The sequence below is a fragment of the Coenobita brevimanus genome, chromosome 40, assembly GCF_032717465.1.
Source record: "Coenobita brevimanus isolate Jiangsu-jjx chromosome 40, ASM3271746v2, whole genome shotgun sequence".
Taxonomy (NCBI): Eukaryota; Metazoa; Arthropoda; class Malacostraca; order Decapoda; family Coenobitidae; genus Coenobita; species Coenobita brevimanus.
Genome location: NC_136993.1, coordinates 63,382 through 89,525, shown reverse-complemented (window position 1 = coordinate 89,525; position 26,144 = coordinate 63,382). Strand labels below are relative to the sequence as shown.

General features: G+C 45.4%; 1 pseudogene; it reads right to left on the bottom strand.

Annotated features, from left to right (window-relative positions):
- Positions 1-17,952: 17,952 nt before the first annotated feature.
- On the bottom strand, positions 17,953-18,348 carry LOC145397240 (protein GVQW3 pseudogene; annotated as a pseudogene).
- Between the last annotated feature and the right edge of the window lie 7,796 nt (positions 18,349-26,144).

Genomic DNA, 26,144 nt, shown 5'->3' with positions numbered 1-26,144 from the left:
TCTCAAAGGCTTTCGATCGAGTCTGGCATAAATCTTTAATTTCCAAACTGCCCTCCTACGGTTTCTATCCTTCTATCTGTACCTTCATCGCTAGCTTCCTTTCTGGTCGTTCTATAGCTGCTGTCGTAGACGGCCATCGTTCTTCTCCTAGATCTATCAACAGTGGTGTTCCTCAGGGCTCTGTCCTATCACCAACTCTCTTCCTTTTATTCATCAATGATCTTCTAAGCTGTACATCTAACTCTATCCACTCATACGCTGATGACTCCACCCTTCACCTTTCCATTCGGTTCCCGCAACGCCCATCTCAACAGTTACTTCAAGAAACAAGGGATGAGGCTATGGCACACCTAATGTCTGACTTGGCTCATATCTCTGACTGGGGTAAAAATAATATGGTTGTCTTTAATGCTTCTAAGACTCAGTTCTTACACCTATCAACCCGACAAAATCTTCCACAGGTATACCCACTAATGTTTAATAATATTCAGATTAATCCTGCATCATCCTTGAACATGCTTGGGGTTTCATTTACTCGGGACTTATCTTGGAAAGATCATATTGCATCTCTTGTAAAATCTGCTTCCAAGAGATTGGGTGTGCTAAGCCGACTCCGCTCTTTCTTTACCCCTGCACAATTGTTGACTCTATACAGGGGTTTTATCCGCCCCTGTGTGGAGTACAACTCTCATGTGTGGGAGGCTCCCCACATACAGCTCTTCTCAATAGGGTGGAGTCAAAGGCTTTTCGTCTCATTAACTCTCCTCCTCTTACTGACTCCCTTCAACCTCTGTCTCTTCGCCGCACTGTTGCATCTTTATCTCTTTTCTATCGCTACTTTAATGGTCACTGCTCCTCTGAACTGTCTGCTTGCATTCCTCCACCTCTACGACGGGCGCGTAGCACCCGTCTGGCAGCAAACTCTCATCCCTTTTCTGTCCAACTCTCTAATGCAAGAGTTAACCGTTACTCCCAGTCTTTCATTCATGCAACAGGTCAGCTCTGGAACTGTCTCCCTCTGTCTGTATTTCCTCCTGCCTATGATCTCCAGTCTTTCAAACGCAGTGTGTCCAGGCATCTCAAAATGATCGGATCTTGAATTTGGCTCTCTGTTGTATTTTGTTTTTCTCTTGGAGGGAACTGTTACTGCGGGCTCATGGCCTTTGGTTCCTTCTTCCTCGCATAAAAAAAAAAAAAAAAAAAAAAAAAAAAAAAACAGTCTAATATCACAGCCTTCTTCCATTCTCCTCTGTTTGTGTATTTTCCTTTAACCATTCTTTTCCCCAAATGGAGAGTTGTGGCAGACTCCTGTATTCCATAAACTGGCATCTTATTCGTTCTACGTACAGATTATTATGCGAAAATTATGCACGTCATTGGCCTCGAGAATTTAGGTACAGAGATTTTGAAGTGATGTAGGGGCTGGGAACCCTCTATCTTGACTGCTTTTGGGCTGGGAGTTTCCTGTTAGTTAATATTAAAAAAAGGTAATTACACAAGATACCAGTTATTTATTTGATGACATGCTCTGATGAGGAGAGAAACTCAGACATAATTGTATTTCACGTTTATTTATATCAGTATCTACACTTCGTGGCTTTGGAAAGACAATGTTAGGTCGTTTCGAAGACTGGTGAGTAGAGAGGGACTGGCGGGGATGTGTGGTGGTGTGGGGCGGGATATGGTGACACACTGCAGTAAAGAAATGCCACATAGCTCTCTGTTGGCTGCTCCTGTTACTGGCCGTTCGTCACCCCTGCGAAAGGAATAATATCTTAGTTAACCTTCACTGCCACAGATCTTTAGTATGAAATAAAATCGTCTTGAGACAGTAAGAATAAAATAAAAAAAGTATGATGTAGGATTCATTGGGGTAATCATATCACAACCGGGGTCTTCTATGCCATGTTGTACTGCAGGTGACTTTGGAGATATTGTAAGGTGTGGCTGTGTGGAAGTGCAGCTATGTGCAGGTCTGTGTGTGTGTGTGGGGGGGGTGCGTCATAGAGAGGGAGAGAGAGAGAGAGAGAGAAATTACATGTCCACATACGTAAATGCTTGCGTGCATTAATCTTTCCGAGCATCACTGAGTCCATTCACCTGTGTGTGTGTGTGTGTGTGTGTGTGTGTGTGTGTGTGGGTGGGTGTGTGTGCATCATTCTGCGTGTGTATATATGTGCTCGTATCTGAGTGTGCGTGTATCAATGCCTGTGTGTATCAGTGCCTGTGTGTATCAGTGCCTGTGTGTATCAGTGGCTGTGTGTATCAGTGGCTGTGTGTATCAGTGCCTGTGTGTATCAGTGCCTGTGTGTATCAGTGCCTGTGTGTATCAGTGCCTATTAGTGCCTGTGTGTATCAGTGCCTGTGTGTATCAGTGCCTGTGTGTATCAGTGCCTGTGTGTATCAGTGTCTGTGTGTATCAGTGTCTGTGTGTATCAGTGCCTGTGTGTATCAGTGCCTGTGTGTATCAGTGCCTGTGTGTATCAGTGCCTGTGTGTATCAGTGCCTATTAGTGCCTGTGTGTGTCAATGCCTGTGTGTATCAGTGCCTGTGTGTATCAGTGCCTGTGTGTATCAGTGCCTGTGTGTATCAGTGCCTGTGTGTATCAGTGCCTATTAGTGCCTGCGTGTATTAGTGTGCGTGCATGCGCTGATCACTGCTTGTATCAGTGTTTGCGTGAATGAATATGTGCGTGCAGTAGTGTGTGCCTGCTCCGTGTGCGCGTGTATAATACGTACATGCTGCAGCGTGTGCGTTCATCGGTGTGTGCGTGCATTGGTGTGTGCGTGCATCAGTGTTTATGTGCTGAGTTTCTACACGTTCAGTGTGTTCGTTTAGTGTGTGTGGTCACCTAATATGTGCCTGTTAAGTGCGTACGTGCTCACTGTGTGCGTGCTCAGTGTATTAGTTAACTGTGTGTGCGTATTCAGTGTGTGTGTATCAGATAGGTATATACTGTATCAGATAGGTATATGAGAAGCTACAGAACGTGATGAAAGTTTTTTTGGTTTATCTGACGGAGCCAGGATTCAGGGGGCTTGACTAATGAGTGAATGGAAGCGTGGTCCATTGAACTGGGCAAACTTAGGTTGTCTGGACGTTGCTACTTCTCACCCTGCCGTAGGGTGGTAAAGGAGGTCTGGATGATGATGATGATGATGATGATGATGATAATGATGATGATAATGATGATTATGATTATTATCATTATTATTATGTGGAGATTGTGAGGTGTGAAAGGACTGAACTTTCTGGTGAGTCTTTTGAGTGTGTGGAAGAGTTTTGTTATCTGGGACACATGTTATGTGCTGGAGGTGGGGCTGGAGCAGCTCTGTGGCTAGAGTGAGCAGTGGTTGGAAGAAGTTCAGGGAGCTGTTGCCTCTCCTGACACTGAGAGGGCTCTCCCTACGTGCTAAGGGGTCTTTGTATGTGGCATGTGTTAGGAGTGTAATGCTGTATGGTAGTGAGACCTGGGCAATAAAGAGAGAGGATATTCACAGACTCAAACGTACAGAAATGACAATGATTAGGTGGATGTGCAGTGCGTCCCTGAGTGTGAGGCCTGGGGGAGGAGGGGGGCTAAGTTTGTGACGGAAGAGTTGAAAGGTAGGATTGGACTAGAGTGTACTGGTGGTGTGATGAGGAGGGGTAGATTGAGATGGTTTGGTAGGAAGGATGGGAGTGGAGTGTATTGGTGCGGTGATAAGGAGGGATAGATTGAGATGGTTTGGGAGAATGGATGGGACTGGAGTGTATTGATGTGATGAAGAAGGGTAGATTGAGATAGTTTGGGCATGTGGAGAGGATGGGGGATGACAGTTGGGTGCAGAAAGTGAGAAATGTGAACATTAGAGTTAGGGATGCGAGAAGCAGACCGAGAAAAAAAAAAAAACCGGGGCGAAGTCATTGGGTGCGACCTCATGGATAAGGGACTGAATAGGGAGGCTGCCAGAGATCGAGCATCATGGAGAGCCGCCAGTAGGTGACTAAGGCAATGCATGCAAACAGGTTGGAGCGTTTATAAACGAAACGAGACGAAAAACGAAGCGATGATAGTACCGTACAACTGGCCTGGACATGGCACTTGTACTGTAGATGCCACACAACAGTAAAAGTGATTTAATTCTCACCAAACACTACCAGTCTGATGTAGCTATTCAGTCAGGAGATCATTGCAACACTCGAGGTGTTTACTGTGCACGGCCATGTAAGGCAATGCACACACGGGGCTGGAGGTGACTGGGTTGATCACAGAGGACTGGGGTGACCTAGAGGTTCAACTACCACCACAACAGGGGGTCAGAGCTCATGGTACGACACTCCAGCCATTGTGGAAGTGTTGCCACTGAGAGGATATGATAATAAACATAGTGTCAGTGAGGGGCAGCATCTGTGGCAGCCATCCAACGCGGGTGACGCTAAGCACCCGTGCACACGTCAGTCCTGGCAACACCCTTCACTGGTGCACTTAGGGTACCAGTGCAAGGGGCCAAAAGAACACCGGGGCAAGGTCTGACTGATGATATGATGAGTGACATTATCTGGCTACCCCACACCACCAAGACATGTCACTCAGCAAAACCATACAGGTGATGGAGCACGAGGAACCTACCGCACTCAATGTAAACATGAGAAGGCCAAAGACACAACACATACGGTAATGAAGAGACCAACACAGCGGCAACTGAGCAAAATATCGGAGGTGGCCGACTACTTCAAGGATTAATGGATATGATTCCAAGGTGGCGACCATCATCCACTCACTTGATGTAGTGCTGCCTACTTCTTTCTTTACCTCTATCATTCTTTTTCTGTGTCTGCTCTTCTCTCTTTCTATTTCTCACCAGCATCCACTCACTTGATGTAGTGCTGCCTACTTCTTCCTTCACCTTTATCATTCTTTTTCTGTGTCTGTCCTCCTCTCTTCCTATTTCTCCCATCTTTCCTGTCACTTTTTGTTACTCCTCTTTCCTTTTCAGGTGGCTTTACATTGAGTGACAAGCCTAATGGTTTCCTGTAAGCCAGGAAACCATTTACAACGCTGGGTGGTAACCATATAACCAACCCATACGTGTTCCTTAAGTGTCAACAAGTGGGTTGGCGAAGGGTTAATGCCCCTCCCCATAAAACAACTAACTCAAGAGACAAACGGCCACCCCTTGCCGGATTATGGCGTCTGGCGATAGATAGATAGATAGGTACGGGATTAAGGCGTCTGGCGATAGATAGATAGATAGATACGGAATTATGGCGTCTGGAGATATATAGATAGATAAATATATAGATAGATGAGGGATTATACCGTCTGGCGATAGATAGATATATAGATAGATATGGGATTATGGTGTCTGGCGATAGATAGACAGATGGATAGATAGGGGATTTTAGCGTCTGGTGATAGATAGATAGATAGATAGATGGATAGACACTGGATTATGGCGTCTGGCGATAGACTGATAGGTAATGAATTATGGCGTCTGGCGATAGATAGACAGATAGATGGATAGATACGGGATTCTGGAGACTGGCGATAGATAGATAGGACGAATAACTGTCTATATATCTATCTATTGCCAGACGCCTCAATCCTGCAAGGAGTGGCCATAAACAAAACGCCTCCATGTCGTCCTGTCCCCCGCCATTTCACTGCCCTGCTCCCAGTTCACATCCCCCTCTCTCATATACCTCTCCACTCTATCCTTTCATCTCATCCTTGGCCTCCCCCTCCCTCTCTCCCCCTCCACTTCACTCATATACACTCTCCTCGTCAGTCTCTCACTCTCCATCCTCTCCACATGGCCAAACCACCTCAGTGTGTTTTTCTTAACGCTTCCTATCACATCCACATCCACACCACAATGCTCCTTCACTTCCTCATTTGTCAGTCTGTCTCTCCATGTAACTCCACATGCTCCTCTCATTTCTTTTTTTATGCAAGGAAGAAGGAACCAAAGGCCAGGAGCCGGGAAACCGTTCCTTCAAAGAAAAAAAAAAAACAATACAAAGGAGAGCCAAATTCAAGATCCGTTCATTTCGAGATGCCTGGACACACTGCGTGTGAAAAACTGGAGATCATAGGATGTAGGAAATACAGACAGAGGGAGACAGTTCCAGAGTTGACTTATTGCATGAATGAAGGACTGCCTAAAGCATCCTATTGAGATATACCACCTTCCCCTCCCTCTATAAAACAACGATAATAAATACAAGGAAATTATAGTATGTAAAGACAGCGAGGAAAACTATTTAGTATGTGTTTGTTTATGTAGATGCATTTCTGATGGATTGATAAGTCTATAGGAAGTTGTTACATAAGAAGATGGAGGGTGAGCGGTTCTTCACATCGCTGTCTATCTGTCTATCTATTGCCAGACTCCTTAATCCCGCAAGAGGTGGCCGCAAACAAATCGCCTCCATGTCGCCCTGTCCCCCGCCATTTCATTGCCCTGCTCCCAGCTCACACACCCCTCTCATTTACCTCTCAACTCCATCCCTCCACCTCATCCTCGGTCTCCCCCTCCCTCTCCCTCCCTCCACTTCACCTACATACACCCTCTTAGTCAGTCTTTCATTCTCCATTCTCTCCACATGTCCAATAAGGCTTAAAGATACAGTAATACACAACTCTGTACGCTAAGTGTTATGCACAGCTTTGTTTTACTGTTTACATAGAACTATTCCTACTTGTTTTTATATCTTTACTTTAGAATCCATTGTCATTATACAGTGAACTACGCTATGCTGTAGTTTCCTCCTTCTTGCTATACTATCCTTATCCATCAGCATGTAGAATTAGATCTCGTAGTCATAGTCTACTCTGTAACAAAAAGCCTCGAAAGGATCATAAGGTCTGTTGCTGTTTGCTTTTCTTTGTATTCCTTTGTACTCCCTCTTAACACTATCTTGGAGGGCGCGGGCTATGGCATTATCCCCAGCTGACACCCCCCCCCCTCCTCTCCTCGGCTCTGTAAATGAGTAGCGTGTAATTTTTCCCACGTGCATGTCCGTCGTGTGTGTGTGTGTTGATATTCGCCCCGCACATGTAGGGGCACGGGCAAACAGAGAGCCCGTCAGGGAAATGGCGGAATCAAGCTCTCGAGTCAGAGCAAAGCGGGAACAGCAGGCTGAAGGACGATATCCTCGTACAACTCTAGCTCCCCCGAGTCCCTAAGGCTAGGTGGAACGCCTAATGGGGAGTCTTGAAGGACCCGGCTAAGAGCTAGAGTTATGCCGCGTTCGAGCCTGGCGGCGAGGAGCTCACGAGTACACGCAGCATCGTCGGACTCAGCAGAGGATGGCAGAACAAGGGCAGGTGAGGGGCTTGCAGGCGGCGGATCGGTGGCGGAAGTTGTGAGATCCACTCCCTCAGCAGCAGCTGGAGAAACGGGGGGGAGAAGGGCCCTCGACGTCGCGGTGGTCGGGCGAAACGGGGACGGCAGCCCTTTCCCCCTCAGCAGCAGACAGCAAGGAGTGGATCTCAGCAACGGTGGTGATGGTGTCAAGCTCCATGGCCGTGATCGGTGCCGGGTCGGTAGGGGGAGAGACAGACGAGCCAGTCGCCCTGTTGAGGGGTCCGTCCAGGCACAGCCGTTTGCGCGGTGTGCAGCGGGGCCGAGGTGGAGGTGGCCGGGACTTGGGCTGCGCAGGAGGCCGCCGGGGACGACGATCTGGACGAGGGGCTGAATATGCGTCTCCGACAAAGCTCTGGGGGATGACAAGTCTTGGTAGCCCGTTCTCCTCAAAGATCTGAGGGAGGAGAACGTGCAACAGAGCCTTGTCACCCCCACAAAAAGCCTGTGCCGTAGCGACGCACATCGAGACCAGGAGATTTGTCTACCCAGAACACCCAGGATCACGAGACTGGCGTCTCTGGGCCGTGGGGCGCCGCCGTGCATGGGCAGAGCCCTGCACAGCAGCACCTCCCGGCCCAGTGACATCCGTAGCCTCGGGACCCTTGGGTGACTGACGGAGCCGAAACTCCACAGCCTCACCCTCGCCAAGAGAGCGCCGAAGGTGTCGGAGGTTAGGTGCAACGATCCGGAGTCTGTGCACGAAAACATCAGCACCGGTGTCCCGGCGCTTGATGAAGCCGTACCCAGACTTCACGTTGAACCACACCACCGCACCTGTGATCTTCGTGACTCCCGGCGGCCTAGAACTACTGCTGGATGCCCCCCTCAACGGGTCGTAGGCGGTGGCAGTAGATCGCTGGTCGGGCATAGCTGGGAAGGTCTCACTAAGCCGGCAGTGATCCTCCTACGGCTGCTAGACCGGAACTGCATGTCCGTCGCTTATTTGTTTTTCCACATTAGCAGACGATTTTCACGGAGCGGCAACCCTGTCAGCCTGTCTGTCTCTCCACGTAGCTCCACATTCCTCTCAGATAACTTATTTCCACACCACTTTTCACACGAATAAAGATTGGTTAGGAGAAACACATTAAGGTGGTTTGGCCATGTGGAGAGGATGGAGAGAGTGAGACTGACGAGAAGAGTGTATGTGAGGTGGAGGGGCGGAGATGGAGGGCAAGGCCAAGGATGAGATGGAAGGATAGAGTGGAGAGGTATATGAGAGAGGGCGGTGTGAGCTGGGAGCAGGGCAGTGAACTGGTGGGGGACAGATCGACAAGGAGGCGATTGGGATTGTGTGGCCACCCCTTACGTAATTAAGGCGTGTGGCAATACTGTAGATTGATAGATGGTTCAACTGAAAGAAGAGCCAGTATCAAAGAACTGATGAACAATATCCTGCCTCACCTTTGTTCATCTCGGCAAGATGGGCAAGCTGTTGAAACACTATCAACACTCGTTCGTTCGTTGTATGGTATCGGCTTGTGGCGACTGCTCCCTGCCTGTGGTGGCCCCCCTCAACGGGTCGAAGGCCGAGGCGGGTGAAGAAGGCGTGGGAAGAACAGGTGTTGCTGCCATCACCGCTGCTCTGCAGGAAGTCGTATCAACACTGAGAATAGACACACAGCTCGAGCGTCCTTCCCCTCTCACGGTTAGAGGGTGACTGACGGGATTCGAAGCTTCTCTAGGTCGAGATAAAATACTTGTTTTTATTATGCTGATTAATGTTTACCTTTAGTATTATTCCTATCTATATATCCATCTATAGTCAGACGCCTTCATTTGCGTAAGGACTGGCCACATACAAATCATCTCCATGTCACCCTGTCCCCTGCCATGTCGCTACCCTCCCCCCATCTTACACCCCCCCGTTTATGTACCTCTCTACTCCATCCCTCCATCTCTTCTTTGGTCTCCCCCTCCCTCTCCCCCCTCCATCTCACTCACATACACTCCAAGTTAGACTCTCACCCACCAAACACCCAAGTTACATCCCCCGCTCTCTCTTATAGGCCCTATCCTACCGCTCTCCTCCATTCCACCATCTCCTCCTCGGTCTCCGCCTCCCTCTCCACCCTCCACCTCATTCACGTACACTCTCCTAGTTAGTCTCTCACCCTCCATACTCCCAGCTTTCACCCCGTGTCTCATACCTCTCTCCTCCATACCCCCATCTCTTCCTCGGTCTCCCCTTCCCTCTCCCCTCTGCACCTCACTCACATACATTCTCCTAGTTAGTCTCTCATCCTCCATCCCAGCCATTTCACTGCCTTGCTCAGAGCTCACATCCCCCTCTTTCATATACCTCTCCACTCCATCCCTCCATCTCATCCTTGGTCTCTCTTATATACCTGTAATCTGCTGTATGGATTTTTTTTTATTCATTTGTTTTTCCTTCCTCTCTTCTGTTATTTACAAAAAAGGTGATGACACTACAGGACTCAGAATTACAGCTAGGTTCAAGTTGCGGCAGCGAGCATTTCTAACCCATAGCTTTCCATCTCAGGTCCTACAGATTGTTCTCTCTCTCTCTCTCTCTCTCTCTCTCTCTCTTTAAGGTTTGGCCAGTAATTGTCTGATCGTGTGATTTTTGCTGTTGGCTAATGACGTGAAACCAGGGCTGGGACACGTGTTAATTACTCGGGTGTTTAGGCTTGTGTTGGGGGTGGAGGCAGTACGAAGAGCTGGTGGTGGTGGTGGTGGTGGTGGTGTGTGTGTGTGTGTGTTTGTGTAGTTGTAGATGACAGTGGTAGGGAATGAAGAAGGTAGAAGTGGCGTTGGATGTGGTGGTTGTGTAAAAGGAATGTTTTGTGTGTGTGTGTGTGTGTGTGTGTGTGTGTGTGTGTGTGTAGTTGTAGATGACAGTAAGTAAGTAATGAGGACTGGCACCAAGCCCAAGAGGAGTATATGGCACTAAAACCGCTGCATAAAAATGACGGGTGTGCTATGGTGGAATAAAGGTAGAGGGGAAGACGGGGAAGACACCAAATGTGAGGCAAGATACGGGTTTGAAATAGGAAGCGCATGAGGTGTGTAATGGAAAACACAGGGGATTCACCAAGAAGATCGGCTAAGGTAGGGGGACGTCCAAGGGAGTAAAGGAACGGGAGAGTCGGTCTGCGCACGACGTGGAACGAAGGGCAGTCAAGCAAAAGATGGTGGACCGTGAGTAGTGCCTGAAAACATTGACAGATCGGAGGAGTGCCTCCTGACATTAGAAAGCCATGTGTGATCCGCGTGTGGCCAAGGCGCAGACGGGCTAGGGCTGTTTCCCAACGCCTGTTGCAATGGGAGGACGACTGCCAGTGAGTGACAGTACGTTTGATGGCGCGGAGTTTGTTATCAGTTGTAGACGTTCATTTTGCTTGTCACCGCTGGCCAAGGAGACGGGTAACAATCGGGTAATAATCAGTTGCCGGGATAGGATGAGGTGTGACAGAGCAAGAGGTGACAGCTGCACGTGTTAGGCAGTCAACCCTCTCACTACTCGGTATTCCAACATGGCTTGGGACCCAACAGGAGACAGACTTCAATCTGATGTTAATGCGGAACAGCCATTCCTGTATCTTCAGCACTAGCGGGTTGCTGGCAGGGATAGACTGAATACCATGTAGTGCACTAAGTGAATCTGTGAAAATAACAAAAGTGTGTAACCTTGATCGGTATATAACACGAAGGGCCAGTAAAATGACCAGCAATTCAGCAGTGAAAATACTTGCGACTGGTGGAAGGCGGATCTGATAGGTATGGTCTTACCCTTGCACACACTGCAGCCGTAGCCGTGTGCCTGCCTACCTGCCGGGAAGTAACTGAAGGGCGTACGGTGGCCGCTCCTTCCCCGTCACGTATGGTGGCCACGAACACGGTGTTACTCCCGTAGGAGGAAAAGGCAGGAGAGGGGTGCACAGGGGCAGCGCCCTCTCCGGTACATACAGAGGCCACAGCCGAGGGTCCACTTACCCTGGTAAGTACAAAGACCGTAGCCGTGGGCCTGCCTGCCCCTCGGGAAGTAACTGAGGTGTTACTCCTGTAGTAGGAGGCAATAGTGGATGAGGGGCTTACAGTGGCCACTCCCTCCCCGTCACGTACGTTGGCCGTGAACGCGGTTCCACTATTCCTCTCTCTGCCAGTCGGGGCGCGTTCAATAACTAACGCCCCGATGCCGTCCCCAGAGGTGGCTGTGACTGAGGGGTGTACGGTGGCCACTCCCTCCCCCTTCACGTACGGTGGCCTTGATGGCGGTGTCACAGGGGGAAGATCTGAAGGACGAACAGTGACCGCTCCTTCCCCGGTACATACGGTGGCCGTACCGCGGTGTTGCCTGGGACTGACACTGGATCAGTCCCACCCCAAACCTGGTGAAGGCTGCCCCGCCTGAAGGGTCGTTGCCTCTTCCCACTCACCTGGTGCTGTGACAGTTGTGGGGAAGAGGGACTCTGGACAGGGGTGTCCTGGTGACCCTCTTGTCCTGGGTCACTAACCCCACTGTGGTGTCCTCCTGGGGTGGTGGTGTGGTGGTAGCTTGGTGGTGTGGTGGTGGCTTGGTGGTGTGGTGGTGGCTTGGTGGTGGGGTGGGGGGTGGCAGGGTGAGTGGTCCGGCGGCGGCGGGTATTTTACCTTCATTACTCCTCCACTCCTTTAATTTCTCCAGTCATTTCCCAAGAGATAGAGAGAAAGGCATAGGAAGCAGCCATCAGATTCTTATAAGTTCCTTCCTATCTCGACCCTCCTATTTTGCCTCCTCCTTCCATCTCTCTCAAGCCTCCCTCGCACCTCCACTCCTCTTTCATCCCTCCTTTCATCCCCGGAGCCATATCAGGAGGGAAAGGGAGGAGGATAAATGAAGCAGCAGCCAAAACAGGCCTAAGATATGGCCTGGCTGCATGAACGAGAATGCCCACTTGAATTGCAGTGAAAGAAAGCTCTCTCTCTCTCTCTCTCTCTCTCTCTCTCTCTCTCTCTCTCTCTCTCTCTCTCACAACACTAATATACTTGTTGAATCCGTTCAACCACTTACTAACACATTAAAATTCTCCTCCATGACTTTACACCCATCCTTTCCACTTAGCATAAATTTGAGTAATCATGGCTGCACAGAAGTTATACCAGCCTCACTCTCAATACTTATATTTTCCCTTCCTTGTGAGATGAGATTATTTTTTAATATATATCTGCCCTCTTCTTTCCTTTTCTCCTCCTATTTCTTCTTGTTCTTCTCCCATCTTTCCTCCTTTCATTTTCCTTCTTATAAGAATTCTTGTATTCCTTTTCTGCCTCCTCCCTGTCTCATTTTCCTCTCCACATAACTTTTTGTATTCCTTTTTTCTCCTATCTCCTCTCCTTCCTTTTCTCCTCCTCTGTAAGACTTATCCTTTCCCGCCTCTTCTCCTTCCATCTTTCTTTGCTTTCCTCTTTTTTTTTCACTAATGCATTCTTTTTCTGCCACTTCTCCTCCCATCTTTCCTTTCTTCATTATCTTTTCCTCTTTTTTTTATTTTTTCATTAATGCATTCCTTTTCTGCCTTTCTCCTCCCATTTTTCCTCCCCCTTTCTATGATTCCTCTTCTCGTTTTTTTTCATTAATGCATAATTCCTTTTCTGCCCCTTCTCCCATCTCTCAACCTCCTCCTCCTCCTTTTCACCAGTCTCCTTCCCTCCTCTTACCAGTACTGGAATGTTTTCTACTGGTTTTAAATTATATTTTGGCAGCTTTTGACAGATCTTCATTTATATGGGGTTTCCAATACCTTAAAGCTTCTTTTGTTGTACTTTTCAAGGAGTGTTCAATTCTCTTGCTGTATGGGGCTACTCTTGGATCAGTATTATTATATTCTTTAGGCAACTTACCTCACTAACCTAACCTAACCTAACCTTCACATTGACTTACCTCAGTCCTTTGCTGGTTCCACCTTTATATTATTTTGTAGTATTTCCAACCTCCAGTCATCCATCAAAGAAATACAGGTAATATATTACAGTAGACCAGTTGGCCCACACTAGGCAGCTCCCACAAGTGTGACTAAGTAAAAGAATAAGTCATATACCCACTGGTTAGGAAGACACCCAAGCACCTTTCCTTACCAGTTTATTTCTGCATATACTGTACATATCAGTGTTACCCTGTATGTGGTCACAAACTCCCACCGTTCATACATCAGTAAGAGAAAGAAAAATAAGAGCTGTGTGGGGTCTGCAAAACACATCACAAGGCCTCCGGTGCTGGACTGTCTGCTATGCTAAACACCACTGCCCACTACCAACGAAGGCTTTCTCATTTACCTGAGCTATTATCCTTTCCCTGCTTTCTTGTCTACAGAAACATATTTTCAAGCGCTCTGCAGCAGATCACCATCCTCCTTTCAGGAGATGCTGCCCACCAGTCCCCTGAGTTCATATCTAGCTGAGTAAAGTGAAAACAGACAATATATGAAGCCACATACTGAAAGATGTAATCAAACACTCAGTTCAAATGATGTCATCCTTTTTCTGTAAGAATCCCCAAACTGAGGTGAGCCATGGTACTGTACACATGGCTTGTATTCTCTTCCTAGTCCTTAGATATTTATTTTTGGATACAGCTGGTTAATAGGATTTTGTACGGTTTTTAGGAAGCGTATGGTGATATTAGAATGATTTAAATAATGTACAAAAGAACAGATCCTTATCCTGCCCTAAGGTGGGAAACGAGGTTTGGATGATGATGATGATGATGATGACAAAAGGACAGCAAGGGGTAATAAGCAAAATAAATTACAGGCATACCCCAGTTCAGCAATCTAATTGGTTAGGTAAAACCCCATCGTTAGGCAGGGTATCATATATCGGGGTACTTTTAACATGTACTGTATTTCAATGTGAACTGTTTACCAGCCTTGGATTTCCCCAAAAAACAAGCCCACAACCCACCCAAATGAGCCCAAAACCAGTTTAAAGCCAATCTAAATGGCCTAACAGCTGTCAAGGAAGCTAACCTAAAACTAACACCTGTAAATAACTCACTAAAACCAATAATATAAAATCTGAAATTCATCAAAAATGTCTGGAAAACATCAAGCTTAGTAAACTGTACCCCAGAATGTTAATGTTCACCCCACCTATGGCTGAAACACATTAATCTATGTCTAAAAACAGTTTATAAGTCAACCTAAATGCACAAGTTTAATCTAAGATATCATTAAACTCGGTAAAAAAAAATAAAAACCCATCATTACACCAGGGTTTGGCCATCGTTAGGTGTGGTACCGGTATGGTGGTATTTCTACCCTCATCGTTAAGCCGGTGTATTGCATCTAGGGGTATCGTATATCGAGGTATTACTGTACTTGGGAAGAAGTGTTAGGGAGCTGCCTTAACTGATGAGAGTACAGGCCATGATTTAAAACTCTGGCTAAGCAATGACTCAAGAGAAGAACATAGCTGAGGATAACTGAAGATAGTTGGCAGACAAAAGCACATAAATTGGCAGACCAAAGCACATACAGAACATAACAGTATAAGTTAGGCAGAAAAATGCACATAAATACAGAATATGGCACTGACAGAAACACAGGACATAAAGAACATGAAAGTGTAGCTACAAAAACCTGGAAGAACAAAGAACGTTACTATCAACATGCAAATTTAACTGCGAAAAGTTTGGGTGAACAAAGCATAAACAAAAAACATGAAAGGTTAACTGCAAGAAATTGGAAAAAAAAAAGCATATGAAGGGAAAACTTAAGGTAGGTTAGTCCATGCTAGGCTGCTCCTGTAAGTGACTAATCTATAAGCACAAGATGTAAACAGTAAAGGTGGATGGCCCAACCTACAAGATGCCACATTATAAGCTGTATGACAGGCACTGTAGTTCCTTTTTGTTACTGATTTATCTTGTTGCAACTCAGTATTCTCCTGCATCATTGTCTTCATTATGTTACGTACAAAAGGACGCTGAGATACAATGAGAATGAATCACAGAGATGTGTTAAGTCTAAAAAAGCCTCTTGTGGCTAATAAAACTTACATTTCACATGACAGACAATTTATTTTTCACTCTGGGATAAAAACTGACAAGAGATACACATAATTAAACATTCCCTATCATTCTTACACAACTGCAGTCCTCTAACATTCTTACACAATTGCTCAGACATCTAACATTCTCACACAATTGCTCAGACATCTAACATTCTCACACAACTGCTCAGACATCTAACATTCTCACACGATTGCTCAGACATCTAACATTCATACACAATTGCTCAGACATCTAACATTCTCACACAGTTGCAGTCATCTAACTCTTCAGGGGAAATTAAAAAGAGTTCAGTGGGGGTTAAAGAATAGACATTCCGACATTTATTTATACTTTGACGGATACCTTCGGGGTGGGAAATTCGCCTCTTGATATCTTAGGTGTGTGGTAGGTGGTGGCGACCATCATCCACGCACTTGATGTAGTGCTGCCTACTTCTTCCTTAGCCTGTATCATTCTTTTTCTGTGCCTGCCCTCTTCTCTTCCTGTTTCTCCCATCTTTCCTGTCACTTCTTATTGCTTTTCTTTCCTTTACAGGTGGCTTTACATTGAGTGACAAGCCAAATGGTTTCCTGTAAGCCAAGAAACCACTTACAATGCTGGGTGGTAACCATACAACCAAACCATACATGCTCCCTATGTGTCAGCGAGTGGGTTGGTGGAGGGTTAGTGCCCCTTCCCATAAAACAAATAACTCAAAGTCAAATGGCCATCCCTTACGGGATTGTGGCATCTGGCAATAGATAGATAGATAGATAGATATCTTAGGTGTGAGGCGCTTCATCTGCCGCTGTCAGGCTGCATCAGATGGCACGGGTCTTCTTGGGTCGCAGATCCAGAGGCCTGAACTTCTGTGGGTGGAAAATTCTGAGTTAATACTACATAGATTTCAGCCAATGGAACAGAGCCATTCCTACAACATAGAGAGTCACTGGCCTCTGGTTTCTTCTTCCCCCCCCCCACACACACACAATGGAGCAATAAATGGCAAATGGAATTTAATGTGGACAAGTGTCATGTAATTAAGAGTGGCAAAAGTGAGAAAAGATTAAATTGGGATTATAAGTTAGGAAGGTCAACCCTACACATATCAGAAAAGGAGAAGGGCCTAGGAGTGATTATCAATAACAAACTATCTCCAGATGATCACATCAGTGAGAAGCTACATAACAAGTATACACTGCTTACTAATATGAGAACAGCATTCACATATATAAATGAAGACACACTGAGAAAGATAATAACATCGTTCATCAGACCAACCCTGGAGTATGCATTAGTAGTCTGGAATCCTCATCTCAAAAAACACATAGATAAGACTGAAAAAGTAAAAAGGGCAGCTACAAGATGGGTACCAAGCTTAAGGGATCTAAGCTATGAAGAAAGACTAGAAAAACTGAATCTACCAACACTACAGGAGAGAAGGTAAAGACGAGACATGATCATGCCATATAAATGCATCTCAGGGAAAGAGAAAATAGACATAAATGAATATATAACCTATGGGGAAGCATCAACAAGAGGACACTGCAAAAAACTACATGTATGTAAAAGGAGAGGTGATAAAGATGCAAGGAAATTTAGTTTCCCAAATAGGGCAATTGATCAGTGGAATGCACTACTGAATGAAATAGCGTGTGCCAAAACTATTCACAAATTTATGGATATGTATGATAAAAATGGTTTAATACACAGAACAGTATGAGCCTGACTCATTCCTGTAAAGATACAATTAGGTAAAAATACACACACACACACACACACACACACACACTTTAACGAAAAACGTTCAGGCAGACTGGAAGACCCACATCCAGCTGAAGGTACCAGCATCCAGGGCAGCCACTGTGCTTGTGTTATGCAACAGACTGTGCAACTTCTCATTACTGTTCTTTCATTCATTCATTCATTCATTCATTCTCATCCAATTATTACTGTTCTACAGGAATAAAAACTCATTTATAATACAGTACACATTACCAAACCCAAACAGCCAATTTCCATAATATTTTTTCATGTTACAATAAAACTCTTTAAATCTGCACTAATTGCATGAGGATGTGTCATCAACACCTCTCTGTTTCTATCGTTTATAAAGGCATGTTGAAGCCTTTATAAACAAAACGAACATATGATATCAATACGTCTCTGTTTGTATCGTTTATAAAGGCATGTTGGAGCCTTTAGAAATGATACAAACGTACGATATCAACACCCCTCTGTATCATATATAAAGGCATGTTGGAGCCTTTAGAAATGATACAAACATACGAGGTGTGACAAAAATGAAACGGGACACTGGCTGCCAATCACACAATAATGTAATGAAGTACATCATAGTGTTGCCCAACATCTCAGCACTGTATGAGAAAAGAAGCACTTCAATTAATCAATTATCTTTCTTTTCACAGGTGGTTTTGTAGCTCCTATCAAGTGTCCTTTGTCACAGAATGAGCCTTGAGCAAAGGATTAACATTAAGTTCTTGGCTAACTTGGGAAAAACTCCTGCAGAAACCCTTGCCATGCTGAAGGATGTGTGGGGAGAGGAAACAATGTCCTGTACACATTTCTACGAGTGGCACAAGAAGTTCAGGATGTGGCGGGGTGATGCTCCAAAATGTCCAGTGACACATCCACATGGCGGGTCTTTTGGTCCTCGGAGAGCAGTTTGGGCACCAACTTTGTGCAAATCTGCATGCCCAAATCTTCCAATAAGATGGACCTCACTGACTCCCTATTCAATCCCAGTTGCTCAGCCATCATTCTGATCATCAGTCTGCGATCACTCCACACCAGTTCCTTGACTTTCTGGATGTTGGCATCATTTCTTGTTGTTGAGGGACGTCCTGGATTTGGGTCATCCTCCACATCATCCTGGCCCATCCTGAACCTCTTGTGCCACTCACAGATACGTGTACGGGACATTGTTTCCTCTCCATACACATCCTTCAGCATGGCAAGGGTTTCTGCTGGAGTTTTTCCCATGTTAGCCAAGAACTTGACGTTAATCCTTTGCTCAAGGCTCATTCTGTGACAGAGGACACTTGACAGGAGCTACAAAACCACCTGTGAAAAGAAAGATAATAGGTTAATTGAAGTGCTGCTTTTCTCATACAGTGCTGAGATGTTGGGCAACACTATGATGTACTTCATTACTGTGTGGCTGATGAACTGTGTCATTAGCAGCCAAAGTCCCATTTCTTTTTTGTCACACCTCATACAATATCAACACCTATCTGTTTGTATCGTTTATAAAGACTCCAACATGCCTGTGTAAATTAAACATCAATGTCTCTCTATACGACTACGGCTACAACCATCACAACAGCTACTACTACTATTACTACTACTACAACCATCACAATTATTACTACTACTATTACTACTGCTACTACCATTACCACTACAGTATTCTCAGTAATCAGTTAATTAATCAGTAATGACGAAATTATTTCTTGGTACACTCCGATCCTCCTTTGCCCCAACAGGAGTGTAGGTACCCGAGGCTGGGCTGCTCACTCCTAACATTTAAATCTGTCTGTCTGTCTGTCTGTTGCCAGACACATTAATCCCGTAAGAGGTGGCCACAAACAAATCGCCTCCATGTCGCCCTGTCCCCTGCCATTTCACTCCCCTGCTCCCAGCTCACACACCCCTCTCTGTTATACCTCTCCACTCCATCCCTCCATCTCATCCTTGGCATCCCCCTCCATCTCCCCCCCTCCACCTCACTCACATACACTCTCCTCGTCAGTCTCTCACTGTCCATCCTCCCCACATGGCCAAACCACCTTAATGTGTTTCTCCTAACGCTTCGTATCACATCCATATCAACAACACACCATTCCTTCACTTCCTCATTTGTCAGCCTGTCTCTCCATGAGATTCCATATGATGCTAGGAATTCTAAACACCTAGAAATTGGCTGAAAGAATTCCAAAAGCATTTTCTGATGTTCTCCTTGCACGGGAAAGGCAGTAATTAAAAGTCCTATCCTCTGATGCCTGATTCCTTCCTGGGTAAGGCTTTATTAAATAAGGTTGCGGGATGATGAGAGAGTGGTTTTGGGAGGGGACTTAAATGGTCATGTATGTGAAGCAGCACAAGGTTATGAAGGAGTGCATGGAGGATGTGCATATGGTATAAGGAATGCAGAAGGGGAAAGGATGCTCGAGTTTGGGGAGGCAGCGGACATGATTGTGTGCAACACGTATTTTAGGAAAAGAGACAGTAGGTTAATTATGTATGAGTCTGAGGGAAATAGCAGTCAGATAGATTATTTTCTGGTTAGGAGGGCCGATAGGAGGTTGGTGAGGGATGTTAAAGTTGTGGGAAGTGGGGAGTGTGTGCAGCAGCACAAACTATTGATTTGTGATATGGTGCTTAAAGAACGAATGATGAAAAAGAGGACTTATGTACCTAGAGGAAAATATGGAAGCTGAAAAACCAAGTAGTAAGGGATGCCTTCTATAGCGAGATGAGGAGAGCGGTGGCTGAACAGGGAGCTGTGGACAGAGGCGTTAATGAACAGTACAGAGCCCTCACGAACAATCTCTTGAGAGTTACTGATGTAACAAGCGGCTGGACAAAGGAACTACCAAGACATAAAGTAACTTAGTGGTGAGATGAGGGCGTAGAAGCTGCAGTTAAGGAGAAAAGGCTTTTCCGGGAATGGAAGATGGGTGGTAGCAAAGAGGAATTTTTGGCTGCCAAGCATAGGGCTAGAAGAGAGGTATACCAGGTACAGGGCAAAGTCTGAGTCACAGAGACTTTTATTTGATAATCTAAATCATGGGGAAAGGAAAAATATGATATTTAGGGTGGCAGGTCAGGTGAAGAGGGTTAATCGGGATATTATAGGTGAGCAGTGTGTGAAGAATGATGAAGGTGGGTTGGTGGTGAACAGTGGGGATGTTGGAGATGCATGGAGGGAGCATTGTGGTTGGTTGTTAAGTGGGGAGTTTGACTGGGATGGGGAGGGTTTGGAGCCAGCAGATCCAGTGTCTGGCCCTTGGCCTTTGATTGGTGCTGCTGCTGTGAGTGGGGCGGTGGGCAGGGTGAGGGTGGGGAGGGCAGCAGGTGTGTCTGGGTTGACTGCCGAAATGTTGGGGGCCTCGGGCAATATGGGGGTGGGGTTGGTCGCTGACCTGATGAATGGGGTTATTTGTGAGTGTGTTGTCCCAGATGATTGGCTGAAGAGTGTAATTGTAAGTGTGTATAGGGGGAGGAGTGGTGCCCTGGAGGGGTGAAATTGTGGAGGTATGGAGCTTTTGGATCGGATAATGAAGGTAATGGAGAGAGTTTTAGAAGGTGTGATTAGAGAAAGAGTGAATATTGATGAGATGCAGGTGGGGGGACCACTGATGCCATATTCATTGTTCAACAGCTTCAGGAAAAGTGTATTGGTGGGAGAAGGGATCTTTATTTTGTTTTTGTTGATTTGGAGGGGGCCTTTGACAGAGTCCCTAGGGAGGTGGTGAAGTGGGCAATGAGAAAGCTTGGCTTAGAGGAGTGGCTGGTTGGGGTGGTTGTGGCTATGTGTGTGGGTGCTCACACCCAGGTGGGAGTGAATGGAGATTTGAGTGATGAGTTTTCCGTGGATGTTGGTGTGCATCGGGGGTCAGTTTTGAGTCCCATGTTGTTTGTCATGGTACTTGAGGCCCTTTCACGTGACTTTAGAAACGGACTCCCGTGGGAGTTGTTGTGTGCTGGTGATTTGGTGCTGATTGCAGAGAACGAAAGGGAGGCGAAGGAAAGGTTTAGGAAGTGGAGAGATGGTATGGGGCACAGGGGCTTGAGGGTGAATGCAGATAGAACAAAAGTGATGATGTCTGAGGTTGGTGGCGGTGCTGTCAAAGACGAGGGAGAGTGGCCATGTGCGGTTTGCTGCAGGGGCATGGGAGGTGGTTCCGTCTTGTGCGGTGTTTGTGATGGGTGGGTGCATGAGAGATTTAGTGGTATCAGAGGTGGACTGTGAGATAGTGCTGATTTTGCGTGTTGGAGAGAGCAGGTGGAGATTGTCAGATGTGAAAGGATTGAACTTGCTGGTGAATCTCTTGAGTGTGTGGAAGATTTTTGTTATTTGGGAGACATGTTGTGTGCTGGAGGTGGGGCTGGAGCTAGCTCTGTGGCTAGGGTGAGAAGTAGTTGGAAGAAGTGCCCCTCCTGACATTGAGAGGACTCTCCCTACGTGCTAAGGGGTCTTTGTATGCAGCATGTGTTAGGAGTGTAATGCTGTATGGTAGTGAGACCTGGGCAGTGAAGGAGGGGGATATTCAATTAAACCATGCCACCTCTTAACCACCATACTAAAACTGGCCATGGTGCAGGAAATATTTAGTGAAGTCTGGAGTTAAACTGAGTGCCAAAACCAGCTTATTTACATCCTTACTGATCCTGGGTGTGGAGAGTGAGTTGGGGGGAGGGCAATCAAATGGTGGGTTACAGAGGGACTTGGAGGCATTTTGTCTGCAGCCACCCTTTGCTGGATTACAGGTTATAGATAGACAGGTAGATAGAATGATGTTGGACACTGCTGGCAAGGGCTAACTGAAGACTAACCTTAAAAAATGAGCACAGGGGAGAAGTGGCAGTGTTCATCATATCTCCCTGAGTGGCATGACTTCCAAGATAGTCACACCAGCAGCCAGTTTGTATGTCCCACTGCCACAAACAGCACCAGCCTGGCCTAGCCAACATTCTGGGGCATGGACTGGACTGGCAGCTGCTTCAAGGCCCTGTTGCTGGTGCCACTGTGGATGGGAAACACAATATCATCAACAGCCAGCCCTTGTAAACTTAGTGGCTTGGTTATTGCTGGCCCTACATTTGAAGGACAGACAGTAGAAAATACAGACAAGAAGACAGTAGGAGATACAGACTGAGGAAGACAGTTAGAAATAAACAGGGGAAGACAACAGGAAATAAAGACAGAGGATGACAGTTAGAAATAAAGACAGGAGAAGACAGTAGAAAATATAGACAGAGGTAGACAGTAGGAAGTACAGACAGAGGAAGACAGTAGGAAATATATACAGAGGAAGACAGTAGGAAAAACAGAGGAAGACAACAGGAAATACAGACACAGGAAGACAGTAGGAAATACAGACACAGGAAGACAGTAGGAAATACAGACACAGGAAGACAGTAGGAAATACAGAAAGAGGAATAGAGTAGGATATATAGAGGAAGACAGTAGGAAATGAAGACAGTGGAGGACAGTAGGAAATACAGGCAGAGGAAGACAGTAGGAAATATTGACATAGGAAGACAGTAGGAAATACATTTGGAGTGGTGGACTCAAGGCCTGCCAACTGCCACTGAACTGGTCAAGTGGATTTGTCTGCAACCATCGAATAACCAAACCTACACCATACCACTGTCTACCTCATCTGTCTTCTGTGTCACCCTAAGTGTCTTATCTCTGGCCTGCCCTTATAACTTTACCAGCCCATAACAAATTCTACAACTCTATATGATGATCCTTCCACACTACTAAATGATACATGATGTCCGGAACCTGTCATATGAAGACAGACTGAAAAGACTAAGTCTGCATTCGCTAGAGAGGCGTAGAGTAAGGGGAAACTTAATTGAGGTGTTTAAGTGGATGAATGGTATAAATAAGGGAGATATTAGCAAGGTACTTAAAGTGAGCATACAGGATAGAACTAGAAATAATGGTTTCAAACTAGAAAAATTCCGTTTCAGAAAGGAAATCGGTAGAAATTGGTTTGGTAATAGAGTAGTAGACGAATGGAATAAGCTACCTAGTAAAGTAGTTGCTGCCTCTTCCATTGAGAGCTTCAAGCATAGGCTAGATAAGCATATGACAAATAAGGGGTGGATATAGAAAAAAGAAAATCTTATAACCAATACTAATTCAAAAAATTTTTCTTTTCAGGTTACACTGTGATAGTCTCTATTCTCCTTTTACACTTTCCTGTAAAATGTCCACGCCAGTTTTCTATACGGCGTGGTGTTCTTTCTGACTTTTTCCTGCCGGCTTCAGCTGGAGGGTTTGGAGGGCAGGGGAGAGCCTTCTTCTTTGCTATACTTATCTCATTCTAGTAGTTCAGTTACTCTTCTAGGAGCTGCCTAGCATGGGCTAACCGGCCTACTGCAGTTATCCTCTCTTCTTATGTTCCTATGTTCTTATGTACATACTAGCTCTGCCATACAATTTTATTCTGCTTTGGGAACACTTTTAAAACCTTCTGATACATGAAAACTCCCTATATTACATTCTTACTGATGCCACTTTTTTTTTAATGTAAGGAAGAAGGAACCAAAAGCCTGGAAGATTGTTTCCTCCACGAAAAAATATGATAGAGAGCCAAATTCAAGATACATTCATTGCAAGACAACTAAGCACAATGTGTTCGAGAGACTGGAGGCCATAGGCTGTAGGAAATACAGATGGAGGAAGACAGTTCCAGAGTTCACCTTTTGCATACATGAAGGACCAGGTGTAATGATTAACTCTTGCATTTTACAGAGTTTAAAAGAGACCTGTAACTTCAACAATTTAAATTCTTTTGATATGATGGTCTATATGATGGTCCTTTCTATGGTATTCCCTCTAATATCAGAAAATGTTCAACTTGAGGAGACTTTTTGTGTTGCTAGAGTTATGAGAAAAATAATTGCTTTGGGGTCTTGCAGCTGCTGATGTTTTGAGAGGGGAAAACTCAATGTATGTGCTTACAGACTGCACTTGTACATCATCATATACTCCTCATCAGCTCCTTATCATTATCATCCTCATCCTCATCATCATCATCATTCATAATCCTGACCTCTCTTTCTGACCTAAGGCAAGATGAGGTGAGGGACTGTTCAGAAAGCAAGGAAATAGAAAGCAGAGTATGGAAAAACACTGTTGTAGATGAACAGCATGCACAAAATGAACACATAACTGACATACCACAGAATGAAGCTAGGTAGCTGACAAGGACACACAGCTCCAGTTCTTGGTACATCTCCACCAACACCTTGTCAAACCTGCAAGAATGGGATATGGCAGTGGCCACTTAAAAATGACCTATTAAATTCATCATCAGCTAGTCCTTCCCTACAGTTTCCAGCAATTGCAAAAAGTAATGAGCTAGTTAGGGTACCTTGTTTATAGCCATCCCTTATGGGATTTAGGCATCAGAGAATAGACAGACAGGTTGATAGATGGGATACCTGCTATAGCTTCCAATCCACAGAACATATCAGCACTACCATGGCCAGCCTTGGTATGGGCATGCATTTAAGAGGAAGCATGGCATAATGACTAACTGAATCTGATGTTATTTCACCAATGACACATCTTAAGACTGCGCTAATGCAACTGGTAAAATGGTAACAGGGAAAACTGTGGGTGTGTATGGTGTGGCAGATGAAATGCTGAAAGCATCTGGTGATGTAGCAGTGATACTGTGAATGTTTATGAGGGGAAGGGTGATGCTCTTAATCGAGGTTGCTGTAGGAGAAAATTCTGGCCTGCATGAGCAAGGAGACTTAACATTAATAAGAGACAATTTGGTTTTATCCCTAGCAGAGGAACTGTTCATGCAATATTTAAAGTATTGTTAGGCAACTCAGGAAAGCTTTTAGGGTAAGAAAACATATTTACTTTGTTTTTGTTGACAGTTCTACTTTCATTACTCTATTTTCTTGCATCTGGATCCTTCCCACCCCATTTTCTGTAAGAATTAATGTTAGGATAATGCTTAGGTTAGATTCATATATGTCAGATGAGGTTATGAGAGTACATAATATTAAAACATACATGATCTGGGTTACAATAGATTAAGAAGCTCTGGGTTAAATTAGGGTAGGATGGACCAGATTAGATTCAACAGGTTAGCATAGAGTGGGATAGGGCTATAAAGGTGAGATTAGGTTAGCTAATGTTTGGACTGGATGGGATATGTTAGGTAAGTCTAGGTTATCTATTTCTAATGCTAACCTGCCAAGTCTTGTACAGGCAATGCCACTGGGGTGTCTGTGAGGAGGGTGGGGGTGGGGGTGAGATGAGGGTTAAGCACCAGGCCACACTCCCTCTCCAGGCTCACCAGGCGACAGTGGACGTACTGCAGCTTCACTCCCATGTCTCTGTGTCTCTGCAAGTCCAATGGTAATATCAAACTTATGACACACAATTGTCTGGTGGTAACAATAAAATAAGGCTTGAGTCATACTTCAGACATTAATGAAGATTTTTTTTCTTCTTCCACTGTATAGCTGTAGTAAAACAGAATCATTCACTACAAAAGCAACAAAGTCAATTAACCCAACATAACTTCACTCTAAATTTTCTTGTGAAGTGTACAGTCATGGTTAAAGCCTAATGTATATATGAGTACAGCAGACTCCACCACCACCATTCCCTGACTATGAACATATTCCTTACCATCTCACCTACTGAATTCATCTAAATTTCACGATGTACTAGGCCTCAGGTCCTCAGTCCCTGGCAGTTCCCACTAATCCTCTTGATGATATCTGCAGCCACAATGAAGCTGAGTAGTGACGGGGTAGGGCAGAAATTATCCAGATGCTTTCACGCCATAACTTCACTGGACATGTTAACTTTAATAGCATGGGAAACAACCGAAGCACTGGCACAACTGATATAACTTTTTGACACCACTGTTCCCCAGTATTAAATGGAGACCAACAGTCTGAGTTACTTTGTTAAGCCAGTATTAACCTGCAGACACATACACTCCTTGAGAGCTGTGTGTACTAACCTATCTATCTATCTATCTATTGCCAGACACCATAATCCC